Below are 11,823 nucleotides of genomic sequence, written 5' to 3' on the forward strand. Positions count from 1 at the left end.
TTCTCACTTATTGGTGGGAGCTAAAAATAAATAAACACACACACACACACACACACACACAGAAAACGGGGGTGGGGGGAAGAAGACATAACAATTGCAATTCCTTGAATTTGATATGACAAGCAAACAGAAAGGACATTGTTGGGAGGGGGGGAGAGAGAGGAGGGAGGGAGGTTTCGGTGATGGGCCACAATAATCAGCCACATTGTATATCGACAAAATAAAAAAAAACAAAAACGGAAAACAAAAAACAAACAAACAAAAAAAAACAAAAAAAAGAATTAGAGAGAAACTCTAATGAATGTCCTAAAGATGGTGACCGAGGACACAGTAAGTACAGTATCATTTGACAAATAACAACTATTTCAGATTTTATGAAATCAAATTATTAAAAATCTACAACCCATGAATCACTTGACTTCATGAAATTTACTATATAGATCAAAAGAAGACACAATCAAAGAATGTAAATTGTTTGCAACACAAATCCTATAAGAATGTTTTGATTATTTACATAGGATGTATCAATAATTGGGTTAAAGTATAAATGCAAAAAGGATTGATATTTGTGTGCATCTTACTTGGTCTAATAAAAAAGACAATGTAAATGCAAAATACGTTACTTGGAAAATTGGTATAATTACTCATTATAAAACTGAAGTACATAAACTAATGTGAATTGATCTGGATTGCTTCAACTATCATATTTCTAATATATGCAGAAATAACTTTATTTATTCAAATATTTAAAAAATCAGACTAAGTTTTGTTTAAATCTCCTAAATTCTTGTATATCCTTGTTTCTATTAAAAAAACAAAATCAATATTAATAGTAATACTTTTATTACACATTAACCAAATACTTATTTGGAAGAGCCAGTTAAAAAAAATCTGAATGTAAGTATTTATGTCTTTTTGGTTTATTAAAATGAATTTCTGGTTTATTATACAGAAATTAGAGAATATGAGCTACATAAATTCTACTTTAGGGCAATGTATACAGGTTTTCTTGATCCTGGTACTATGAAGGTTAAATTTAAAGGTGGAACTCCAATTACGCCCTAACTTTGCTGTGTGACCTCAGGTATTTCAAAATTGTGAGCTTCTGTATCCCATAAAATGGGAGGAAATCTCTTCTACGTATTTTACAGGGTTCTATGAGCCTTAAGTAAAATAACATATATAAAAGCATCTTTTAATTGGTAAAGCAGTATGTAGTTCCTGCATCAATTTCTTTCTTTTTATAATACAAAAATATAAGAAACAACTGTCCTGACATGATTTTGGATGTAGTTTTTTCATTGAAAAAAAAAAAAAATACAGTTTCAAACAAATCCGTTGTAACATGCCATAAAGAAACTTCCACTAAGCATTACAAACCAAAATATTAATTACCAACAACTATACCAGTTACAAATTTGTTAAAATTTATAAAAATAATAAGTTTTCTACACTCTTTACTTCCAGTATATAGTTACCTTTCTAAAAGAGATGGTATTTGTTGGCTGACTGTATCTGTAATGTTTTGCTCTCTTTTCAAAAGAGTAGAGCATTTCTACAAAATAAGATAGAGAGAAATTATTATACACCAAATAAAGTACTGTTCATATAAGAAAAAGGTAACTGTAATAATGCTTTTAGTAACTTCATGGCACTGAGCATTCAAATGGCACATGCAGTGAAGACAACTATGTGTGAGAAGTATGGTTTATATGCCACTTAGGTATTTAAAACCTACACAGTGGGCGATGAGAAGTATAGAAAGAAGTCTGGAGGTCTCAAAAAAGCATTCAGCTTTAGATACTTTTGTTTGAAGCAAACCAATTCCAAAAGCTCTTCCTAAGCAAACAGTGTTAAATCATTGGTATGTGATGATTGACATATGAGTAGCCTCATTTAAATGCTCATTATAAATGGTTACTTTTCTTCAACATTTCTTAGGCATCTAAATAGTGGAATTTATAAATAAATGTCCAATCTCAGATAAAGGTCTAAAATGTGTACTAAGAGAGTTATCTCTAATATACAAATTCTACTAAGACATAAAGATAAGGAAATTCACTTATATTTTAAAAAAATTTTTCAATGTTTTTAAGTAGAAAGTAACAACTGGATTTTAGGGTGTTTTACGTTTTAAAAATCTTTAAGTGTGATATCCTGTGATATTATTCAATGGCATAAAAACGTTGGAGAGTCTGTGAAAAAATATTTTCTACGACACATTTAGAATCAAGTCAGCAGCCCAGTATTTATTTCTCTGCTTCTAAAATAACAGACCACCAAAGTAGTTTAGAACAGACTAGGTAGAGAAATAAAAAAAAAAAAAAAGAAAGAAAGAAAGAAAAGAAAAAACCTGATAACCAATCAAACCCTTAAATTTTAAAGGAAAAAAGTGTAGAGAAATGAAGGAAGGAAAGTCCACAAGGAGGTCTTTCTAAAAAGAAAAGGGAAATAGCTAAGTACTAAGAGGTCACAAGGTACATTAAACACATAAAAAAGCCCCCACTCATTAAATTTAAAGATCTGGTCCTGCAAGAGCAGTTTTTGTTACTAAATGGCATACCATTTGTAGATTTTTGGTTTTTTTTAATTCAAAAAGATTTACAATATTACTTTGTTTTCTGAAGGTTTTTCCTGTTCTTTAATTTCATTCTATAATAAGTGTTACCAAAATGGCACCTAAACAAATGTAACAACAACAACAACAAAAAAAAGACGTGTTTTTTAAATACAACCAAAAATCTGAGAATTTTAGGTTTATATAATTTCTTTGATTTGTTTTGCAAGAAGTGTTCCATTGTCTGTTTTAACTCTTAAATGAAATAAATGTATCAAAATTCTCACCAATGTTATTTTTAATTATATCACTCTTACTTAACTGCAGTACTATTTACTCAGCATGACTGCAATCAGCAGTAGCCATGGCAGAATATCCCAGCCCATCTCCTCAGCGTACACCAACCACACTCCTATACCCATTAACCACAATGGCCATTCCATGACTGTTGGGGATTTAAACAAAATAAAAATTGTAATTCCCACTGAATTGCTTTTATCCAAATAAAACAAGGTATTAAAATAAAATAAATATTGAGCACAGCCTGAAATAGGAGGAAAGTCAGAAATTAGATTAGAAAACATTTAATAGTGAAAATAGACTGACAGAAAATGACAGAAAACATGGATTTGATTTGGCTTCTTCTTTAGCTAGTTGTGAGCATTGGGCAAGTCGCTTAAATTCTGAAGTCTCATTTTCCTCACCTGTAAAATAAGGGTTTTGAACTTGATGATCCCCAAGATCTCCTAACTTAGATATAAAATACTATGGTGCAAAGAGCAACTATGCAAATAAAAGAAATAAATGGCATCCACATTTGAAAGAAAGAAGTAAAATTACCTCTATTTCCAGTTTTAATCTTATATGTAGAAAACCTTAAGATTCCACACAAAAAAAGTTAGAACTAATAAATGAATTCAGCAAAGTAGCAGGCTACAAATCTAACATACAAAAATCAGTCATATTTCTAAATACTAACAATGAAGAATCTAAAAAGGAAATTAAGAAAATTCCGTGCCGGCCCGGTGGCTCACTGCTACAGTGCGCCGCTTGGGAAGCGCGGCAGCGCTCCCGCCGAGGGTTCGGATCCCACATACAGACCAGCGGCTCACTGGCTGAGCGAGATGTGGGAGCGACACCGAGGGTTGCGATTCCGTTGCCGGTCTCGGTCCGGTACGGGCGCGACACTGAGGGTTGCGATCCGTTGCCGGTCACGAAAAAAGACAAAAAAAAAAGAGAAAACAATTCCATTTTGTCTGGCTAGGCTAAGGCCTGGAATCCTCACAGAGCCAACTGTGGAGCTAATAATTCTGTCCATGATGCCATTTGTAAAGCTAGGTGACCATGCTAGTTGTTGCGGCTCTTTTACCTGCCGGTAATCCTGCACCGACTGGACCAACGGTTAAGCTAGGGCTGGGTCTGGAGCTCCCAGACCCCTCAAGCCCATTCACAGATTGCATCACAAACCCTCCACACACCAGGCTGGGTCACTAGACCCCTCCACGCCAGGCTGGGTCACCAGACCCCTTCACGCAGGTCTATATGCTAGGCAACTGGCCGCACAGTCCTTGGAAGCAGAAGGTCTAGAAAAACATGGCCACGCAGGGCGGGCACCCGAGGTAGTCAAAACACCAGCCAAAGTGGTGCCACTGTGCAGGCGCACTCACTCTACCCACACACATGTTTACTGAACAACCCTGAACCAGCTCTGAGGTGAGGGGGGCATGACCAAATTGTTCTATTTTCCCAACACATTTACAATAGCATCAAAAAGAATACTTAGTTATTAACTTAACCAAGAAGATGAAAGACTTCTACGATGAAAGCTACAAAAACACTGCTGAAAGAAATGACATACATAAATAAAGCACATTCCATATGACACCACAAAAACACTGCTGAAGGAAATAAAAGATGTAAATAAATAAAGCACATCCCATGTTTATGGATAGGAAGACTTAATACTGTTAAGATGTCAATACTACCCAAAGTGATCTATAGATTCAGTGCAATCACTATCAAAATCCCAATGACATTTTTGGAGAAATAGAAAAACCCATCTTAAAATTCATATGGAATCTCAAGAGACTCCCAATAGCCAAAACAATCATGAAAAAAAAAGAACAAAGTTGGCAGACTCACACGTCCTAATTTCAAAACTTATTACAAAGCTACAATAATAAAACAGTGTGGTACTGACATAAAGACAGACATATAGACCAATGAAATAGAATAGAGAGCCTAGAAATAAATTCTTACATACATGGTCAAAATATTATTGACAAGAATTTCAAGACCATTCAATGGCAGAGAGTACAGTCTTTTCAATTAATGGTGCTGGAAAAACTGAATATCCACATACAAAAGAATGAGGTTGGATCCTTACCCAACACCGTATATGAAAATTAACTTGAAATGGATCAAAGACTCAAATGAAAGACCTAAAGTTATAAAACTCTTAGAAGAAAAAATAGGGCAAAAGCCTCACAACCATTGGACTTGGCAATGATTTCTTGCATATGACACCAAAAGCCCAGGCAACAAAAGAAAAAACAGACCAACTGAATGTCATGAAAATTAAAAAGTTTTGTGCATCAAAAGACAATAGTAAAGAGGCAATCCACAGAATGGGAGATAATATTTGCAAATAATATATCTAATATGAGATTAATATCCAGAATATATACAGAACTCCTAAAACTCAACAACAACAAAAAAACAACTTGATTCAAAAATGGCCAAAGGACTTGAATAGACATTTCTCAAACAAAAGTATACAAATGTCCAATAAGCACATGAAAATATGGTCAACATCACTATTCATTAGAGAAATGCAAATCAAAACTACAATGAGAGCTGGCCAGTTAGCTTAGTTGGTTAGAGTGCCACCTTGTAACACCAAAGTCAAGGGCTCTGATCCCCTACCAGCCAGCCACTCAAAACAAACAAAATGAAACTACAATGAGATTTCATCTCACACCCATTAGGATGGCTACTGTCAAAAAAACAGAACATAGCAAGTGTTGACAAGGATGCAGAGAAATGGGAGCCCATGTGTACTGTTGGTGGGGAATGTAAGATGGTACAGCCACTGTGGAAACAGTTTGGAGGTTCCTCAAAAAATTAAAAATAGAATTACCATGTGATCTACAATCCTACTTCTGGTTATATACACAAAAGAATTGAAAGCAAGGTGTGGAAGAGATATTTGTATCCCCCATGCTCATAGCAGCATTACCACAACAGCTAAAATATGGAAACAGCCCAAGTGTCTGTGAATGAATAAATAAATGCATAAGCAAAATGTGATATATACATACAAGAGAATGTCATGCAGCCTTAAAAAGGAAGGAAATTCTGACGTATGCTACAGCACAGATGAACCTTGAGGACATTATGATAAGTGAAAGAGTCAGTCACGAAAAGACAATGTATGATTCTACTTTATATGAGGTACTTAGAATAGTAAAAATCATACAGACAGAAAGTAGAATGGTGATTGCCAAGGGCTGGGGATGGGGATAAGGATGGCAAATTATCGCTTAATGGGAATAGAGTTTCAGTTTTATGAGATGAAAAGAGTTATAGAGATGAATGGTGATGATAGTGTGTAGAGCAGGAATCTCAGATCCTTCTGCCCCTTCCTGTGCAGGACATGAGTCATGTAATTGAAAGAAGATTCTGGCAGCTTTATGCAAGGTAGACATATTTTATTCTTCAGATATGAGCTTCACCAACATGCTTTATTCTCAGACATGAGCTCTGGCTCTATTCCACTGACCCTCCATGCTTTGCCAACCAGCAGTTCAGAGCAGTTACTTTTATACTCTCCGAACACAATAGCGACCACAAGCCAAGCATCACATAATTACAACAATCGTGCTGAATCAGTAAATGGGCACACATGCACAGTTACACTACTTTTATAACTTGTTTCTAGTGAATGTGCTGTATCTTGCCTATTTGTAACAGATGTGAGGCGAGTAAGCCTGACTAAACTTTTTCTACTTTCCTTACATAGTGGCACAACAATGTGAATGTTTTTAATACCACTAAACTATACACTTAAAAATGGTTAAGATGATAAATTTTATGTTATGTGTATTTCACCACATTTAAAAAATTGAAAAAATAATTCCATGATTCTATAAAACTAAAATGAGGGAAGAAAACCCTAAAAAAAAAAAAAAAAGAAAGATGAAGAGGTGATGGAGATGGAGATGATTTTGTGTTTGTGTGTTTAGCATCTGTCCTTCCCATCTCTTTTTCCCCCATGTTCATGACTTCCACAAATCACTACTCTAAATGAGCAGATATGGGCTCTCCAAGCTTGGCTTACTCACTAAAATCTGGTTCCTTCATTCAAATAGCTTATCAAATACTATGTAATCTATTCCTGAAGAATATACAAACTGCTGATCACAGAACTCCCTAAACCTACTGACTAAACTTGAAATCACAAATATCTTTTTCTACCTCTATATCACTAAAATACTTGCCCCAAATATGATATAAACCTACTCAAGTCAGTAAGGAGGTTTTAGTTTACTTTAGAATCTATGTCAAGAAATTTGTCAGAAAAACAAAACTCTGAAAGACACAAAAAGAAAAAGCAGGGAACATAAATTTCTTGAAACAGCTGTCTTTCATTAAAATTGTTTTAAAATATTAAGTAATTCAATAAAAAAGCAACTTGAGTTAGATATGTATTTCTTTGACTTCAACATTAATGATTTTGATACATTACCACAGGCCAGCTAAAGGAATATCCTCAGTTCCTAAATTTGAATCAAGATGTTGAAAAAAATTAGATAGTTTTACATTAGCAGTTGGTTAAATAATGGACTATAAAGTAATCTGAATGACTAATTTCAATGCATGGTGATCAAAGAAAAGATCAACCTCTTGGTAATTCAATGTTTTCATATTGTGAAATGAGAAAAATATCTTTTAACCTAGAAAAAGCATAGTAAACACACAAAAATTCCCCATTAAATTTATCATATATAATAAATTATGATAAATGTTTTGGCTCATCTAGAAGTTATGACCATAAAATATTTTGTGGATGGAAGTATTTCATCTGTGTTATTTTCTCAAGCATTTGTTTAAAATTTTGCAGATATCCTAAGGGCCCAAAATTGTATTAAACTGGCTGTAACCTACTATAAATTATGTTAACCTCATAGGGAGCCCTGATTTGTTTTTTTTAACTTCCAATTTTTGGCAGCTGTCCAGTATGGGGATGTGAGCCCTGATTTAAAAAGCCAAACACAATTTCATAACTGCCACATTCAGGTTGGTGTTAAGCACCTGAGGTATGGGAGAAACTCAAATAATATTTTACTAACAAACAAGTATTTAAAACATCTTTCAAACCTGGAAGAAGCATAGTCATTTTTATGTTGGGTCACAGCCAAAACAGTGGCACAACAAACGCAGAAGCCTGTATCTTTTATTTCTGGTAAGCTTATATGGTTTACTGACAAAAGCTGTGCTGCTGATGTGCAGTCAGGTAATGCAGAAAGGTGTACCAGCCACCTAATATCGCCTAAAAGATACATCCAAAATACATTTCTATTCTAAGACACATCTCTCCCATCCCTATTTGATCACACCTACTTAAAGGCTGCCACTGACCTGCATTCTATATGTACTTATCTCTAGCCCTTTCCTAGCTTCTTTCCTCCTGAAAACCAATCTTTGCTCCTGTTTATTTTAAATCAATTTCAACCACATAAAATGGCAATGGGTAAGAAACACACAATCTCCAGTTGTGATATGCTCTGCTCATGTAGACCTTGAAAACACATATGTTCCTTTTACACACATCATCCCTCAGGTCAATTTTCCCAAGAAAAATAAGAGATAAGCCTTTCTTCAGATTAGTAGGGGGAAAAAGGACCAAAAAAAACCCCCCCAAAACCCAAAAAACCCTTTTCCAAGTAAGATAATGCTAGTACAAGTTTATTTCTTTACAATCTGTCATTTTTCCTTGTCTGACTGAATTTCTCTTGGACATATTTTTTGCTCAGTTATTCCTACCTATTATCTCCTAAAAATTAGCAGCCAGGGTATCTGTTAGGCAGGCTCTGAGATGGCCCCCAGTGATCCCTCCCTCCTGGGATTCATGTTACTGTGTAATCTTTCTCTTCTTGATTTTGGGTTGGATGCAACAACTCATTTCTAACAAATACAATATGGCAGTCCTGATGGGATAACCCTTCTAAAATTAGGTTATAAAAGACTGTGGTGGGCCGGCCCCTGGCGCACTCGGGAGAGTGCGGTGCTTGGGAGCGCTCCCGCCGCGGGTTCGGATCCTGTATGGGGTTGGCCCGTGCGCTCACTGGCTGAGCGCGGTGCAGGCGACCACAAGCCAACGGGTTGCAATCCCCTTACCAGTCACAAAAAAGACAAAAAAAAAAAAAGTCTGTGGCTTCCATCTTGGCTACTCTTTCTCGGATTGCTCACCCTAGGGGGAGCCAGCTGCCATATTTTGAGGTGGCCCTATGGAAAAAAGAAACCATGTGGTGGGGAATCTAGGCCTGCCATCAACCACGTGACCTCACTTGGCAGTATAACCTTCCCCACCTCAGTGGAGCCTTCAGGTGAGATCATGGACCCAAACTACATATTGACTGCAATCTCAAGAAAGAACCTGAGCCTGAGGCACTCTGTTAAAGATGCACCCTAATTACTAACCTACAAAAGCTGAGCTAATAAATATTTGTTGTTTTAAGCTGGGTTAAATTTAGGGGTAATTTGTTAAACAGCAATAGATAAATAATGAAATATCTCATCAGGCTAATTATCAGGTTAACTAGATGAAAGTTTCTGACTCAATCTGAAAAAGATAATACAATTTATGTATTCTTTATTCTGAGACCTACTGTATTTTGTAAATTATTTCCAAAATGGGGGTGGGAGGAGGGCCGGCCCGTGGCTCACTCGGTAGAGTGCGGTGCTAATAACACCAAGGCCATGGGTTCGGATCCCATATAGGGATGGCCGGTTAGCTCACTGGCTGAGCGTGGTGCTGACAAAATGGGGGTGGGAGGTAGGGAGAATGCTTATCTCAGAAATATATTTATCAAACTCCAAACATTAAAAGAAAGGGAAGGAAAGCTGAAATATAAAACAAATTGGTTTGACTTTGCAGTAATAAAGATCATGGTATATTGATGTCGGGAGAAATACTTACCATCCTCGAAAATAAAATATACTTGTAAAACAAGTAGAATCAATTATTAAGTTAGTAAATACCTACTGAACCTAAAAATAAAACTAAAAGAGAAATCAAATTACTGAGGAATGGGATTCATTTATGTAAATTTGGTCAATAAATAATATTCACTGAGCACCTATTAGGGAAGAGATTAGATCCCAGTCACAGAAAAACAAACGAGAAAGCAAATTGAGAGTTTCCCAAATTTGATAACCAAAGTTTGACTGCTGTAGCAACCGGCAATTCATCGTAACCCTAACTGTATATGTTTGCATTCACATTACTTAAAAAGTAGTTAAGAACCCCAAACTATGCCTAGGCACTAAAATAACATTCAATCTGAAATGCAGCACTTGGGCTTGAAGAAAGTTAACCCCCGCTGTTTCTCGGGTTTATTTCAGAATGACGCTGGGTTAATACCTGGGGTCCCAAGGCTACCTATATCCCAATGGCCTAGAAACAGAAGGAACACACCCATTCCCGCCTCTCGACACCGACTCCTCACTTTAACTGGCCATCACTGCTGTCACTCAAGATGCTTTGCACTGTCATTGGCTCCAAACTATTGCTGGTCGGCCAGTTTCTGCCAACGAGCAAGCACCAGCTGTCTTTATTTCCGAGAAGAAAAGTGAGGGTGTACAGGGAGGCAAGAGGCCGGAAATATCTAGGCTGACGTTTGTACCTGAGCGACCTGTGACCTCCACCGCCGCCGCGACGAATCGGCCTCTGGGCGGGGGCTTCTAGCCAAAAATAAAATAGTTCAGCCGGGAACTGGTGCCCAGGCCATGAAGAAGCCGGTTCAAACTTTACTTGTTCACGCTGGTAGAAGTGACGGCAGTGGGAGGACCAGAAACAGTACCAGACCCCTCCGAACGCAGAACACCGCGAGCTGCAGGAGCCAGAGCTGCCGACCGTTTGCGTTTTGACGTTTCCTATTGTTGCCGGAAGTGACGTTCAGATTCTGCTCCTTCAAGAAAAAGCATTTTTATCCTCGTTGTTTACGATTCGCTATACATTCCTTGTTTCTCACTTCACAGCCCGAGCCACTCTGACCATCAAAATTATACAAACTTATCACCTGCGATTTAGAATCGAACTGGCCATCAAAGAGGCTCTCGGGAGAGTCAGAGTCCTCAAGGGTCTTGACAAACGTGCTGTGGAATCTGAAGCGAGGAATCCCGGAGCGCTGAGGAGCCCGCAGCTTTGAAGGTCTTGCCGCGGTGCGTGGCGGGCTTGGACCCACCGTTCCAAATACAAACGGTCGGCGGGAGAGGTGCGCCTGGGCGCAGGCGCCGGGCTGCAGGGACTCGTTCGTTGCTGGAGGCTGAGCTCCGGAGACTCTCTGGAGAGTCTCTTCTCCTGTCCCTGTTGTGCTGGGCACGAGGCCTTCGGAAACTGCTTCTTTGCCCGGGGAGCCGGCGAGGCTGCGCCCCCCCTAGGGCAGAGATCGCCTTTCTCCGCTGCCCGTACCGAGGCCCCGAGTGGGGACGAAAGACCAGGTCTGCCTTTTTTTATCTTCTTAAATCAGGTGGCGGAAGGGGAGCCCTAGATGTGCCTTGCCTATTACAGTCAGCTGGGTACACATTCTTGGTGACAACGAAGTAGGAAAAATTGTGGCAGCTTATTCTCTCAGAACTAGGTCTTGATTTAGGGTTGGGAAGTTACAGACTGCCTGATTCCTTTCGGGTCCTCTGAGGTGAAGATCCATTCGGCTCCTCCGAAATACTGACTGGAAGAAAGGAGGAAAGCAGTTCGTGTTTTCCTTGCTTCCATTTCTCTGGTGTTTCAAATATTTCTCCACCTTCCTTGAGGCCTACAGATTTTTCTTTCACTATCAAAAAAAAGAAAAATCTCGACATTCTTATTTTGGTATTCTGGAATTATGGCTATAGTAAACTATTTTTCCAGAATTAACTGCAAACCTTTTAACAGTTCAATGTGTGAACACATCAGTTCCTCTGAGCTTTGTACTTGTCCTTTGCTCCCTTTTCCCTCAATTTTCTCAATTCTTTGCGTCTCTCAGACCTTTCTCCCGATATCT

The 11,823-nt window shown here is 37.8% G+C and overlaps 1 protein-coding gene across 1 annotated transcript in view; it reads right to left on the reverse strand.

Moving 5' to 3' along the window:
• Positions 1-10,722, reverse strand: part of FBXO8 (F-box protein 8) — a 57,431-nt gene extending 46,709 nt beyond the window's left edge. Inside the window, exon 1 of the mRNA XM_008566329.1 lies at positions 10,465-10,722. The gene's annotated coding sequence lies outside the window, so the exon portion shown is untranslated. The remainder of the gene's footprint in view (positions 1-10,464) is intronic.
• Positions 10,723-11,823: the final 1,101 nt, after the last annotated feature.

This window comes from Galeopterus variegatus, unplaced genomic scaffold (genome assembly GCF_000696425.1).
Source record: "Galeopterus variegatus unplaced genomic scaffold, G_variegatus-3.0.2 Scaffold235, whole genome shotgun sequence".
NCBI lineage: Eukaryota > Metazoa > Chordata > Mammalia > Dermoptera > Cynocephalidae > Galeopterus > Galeopterus variegatus.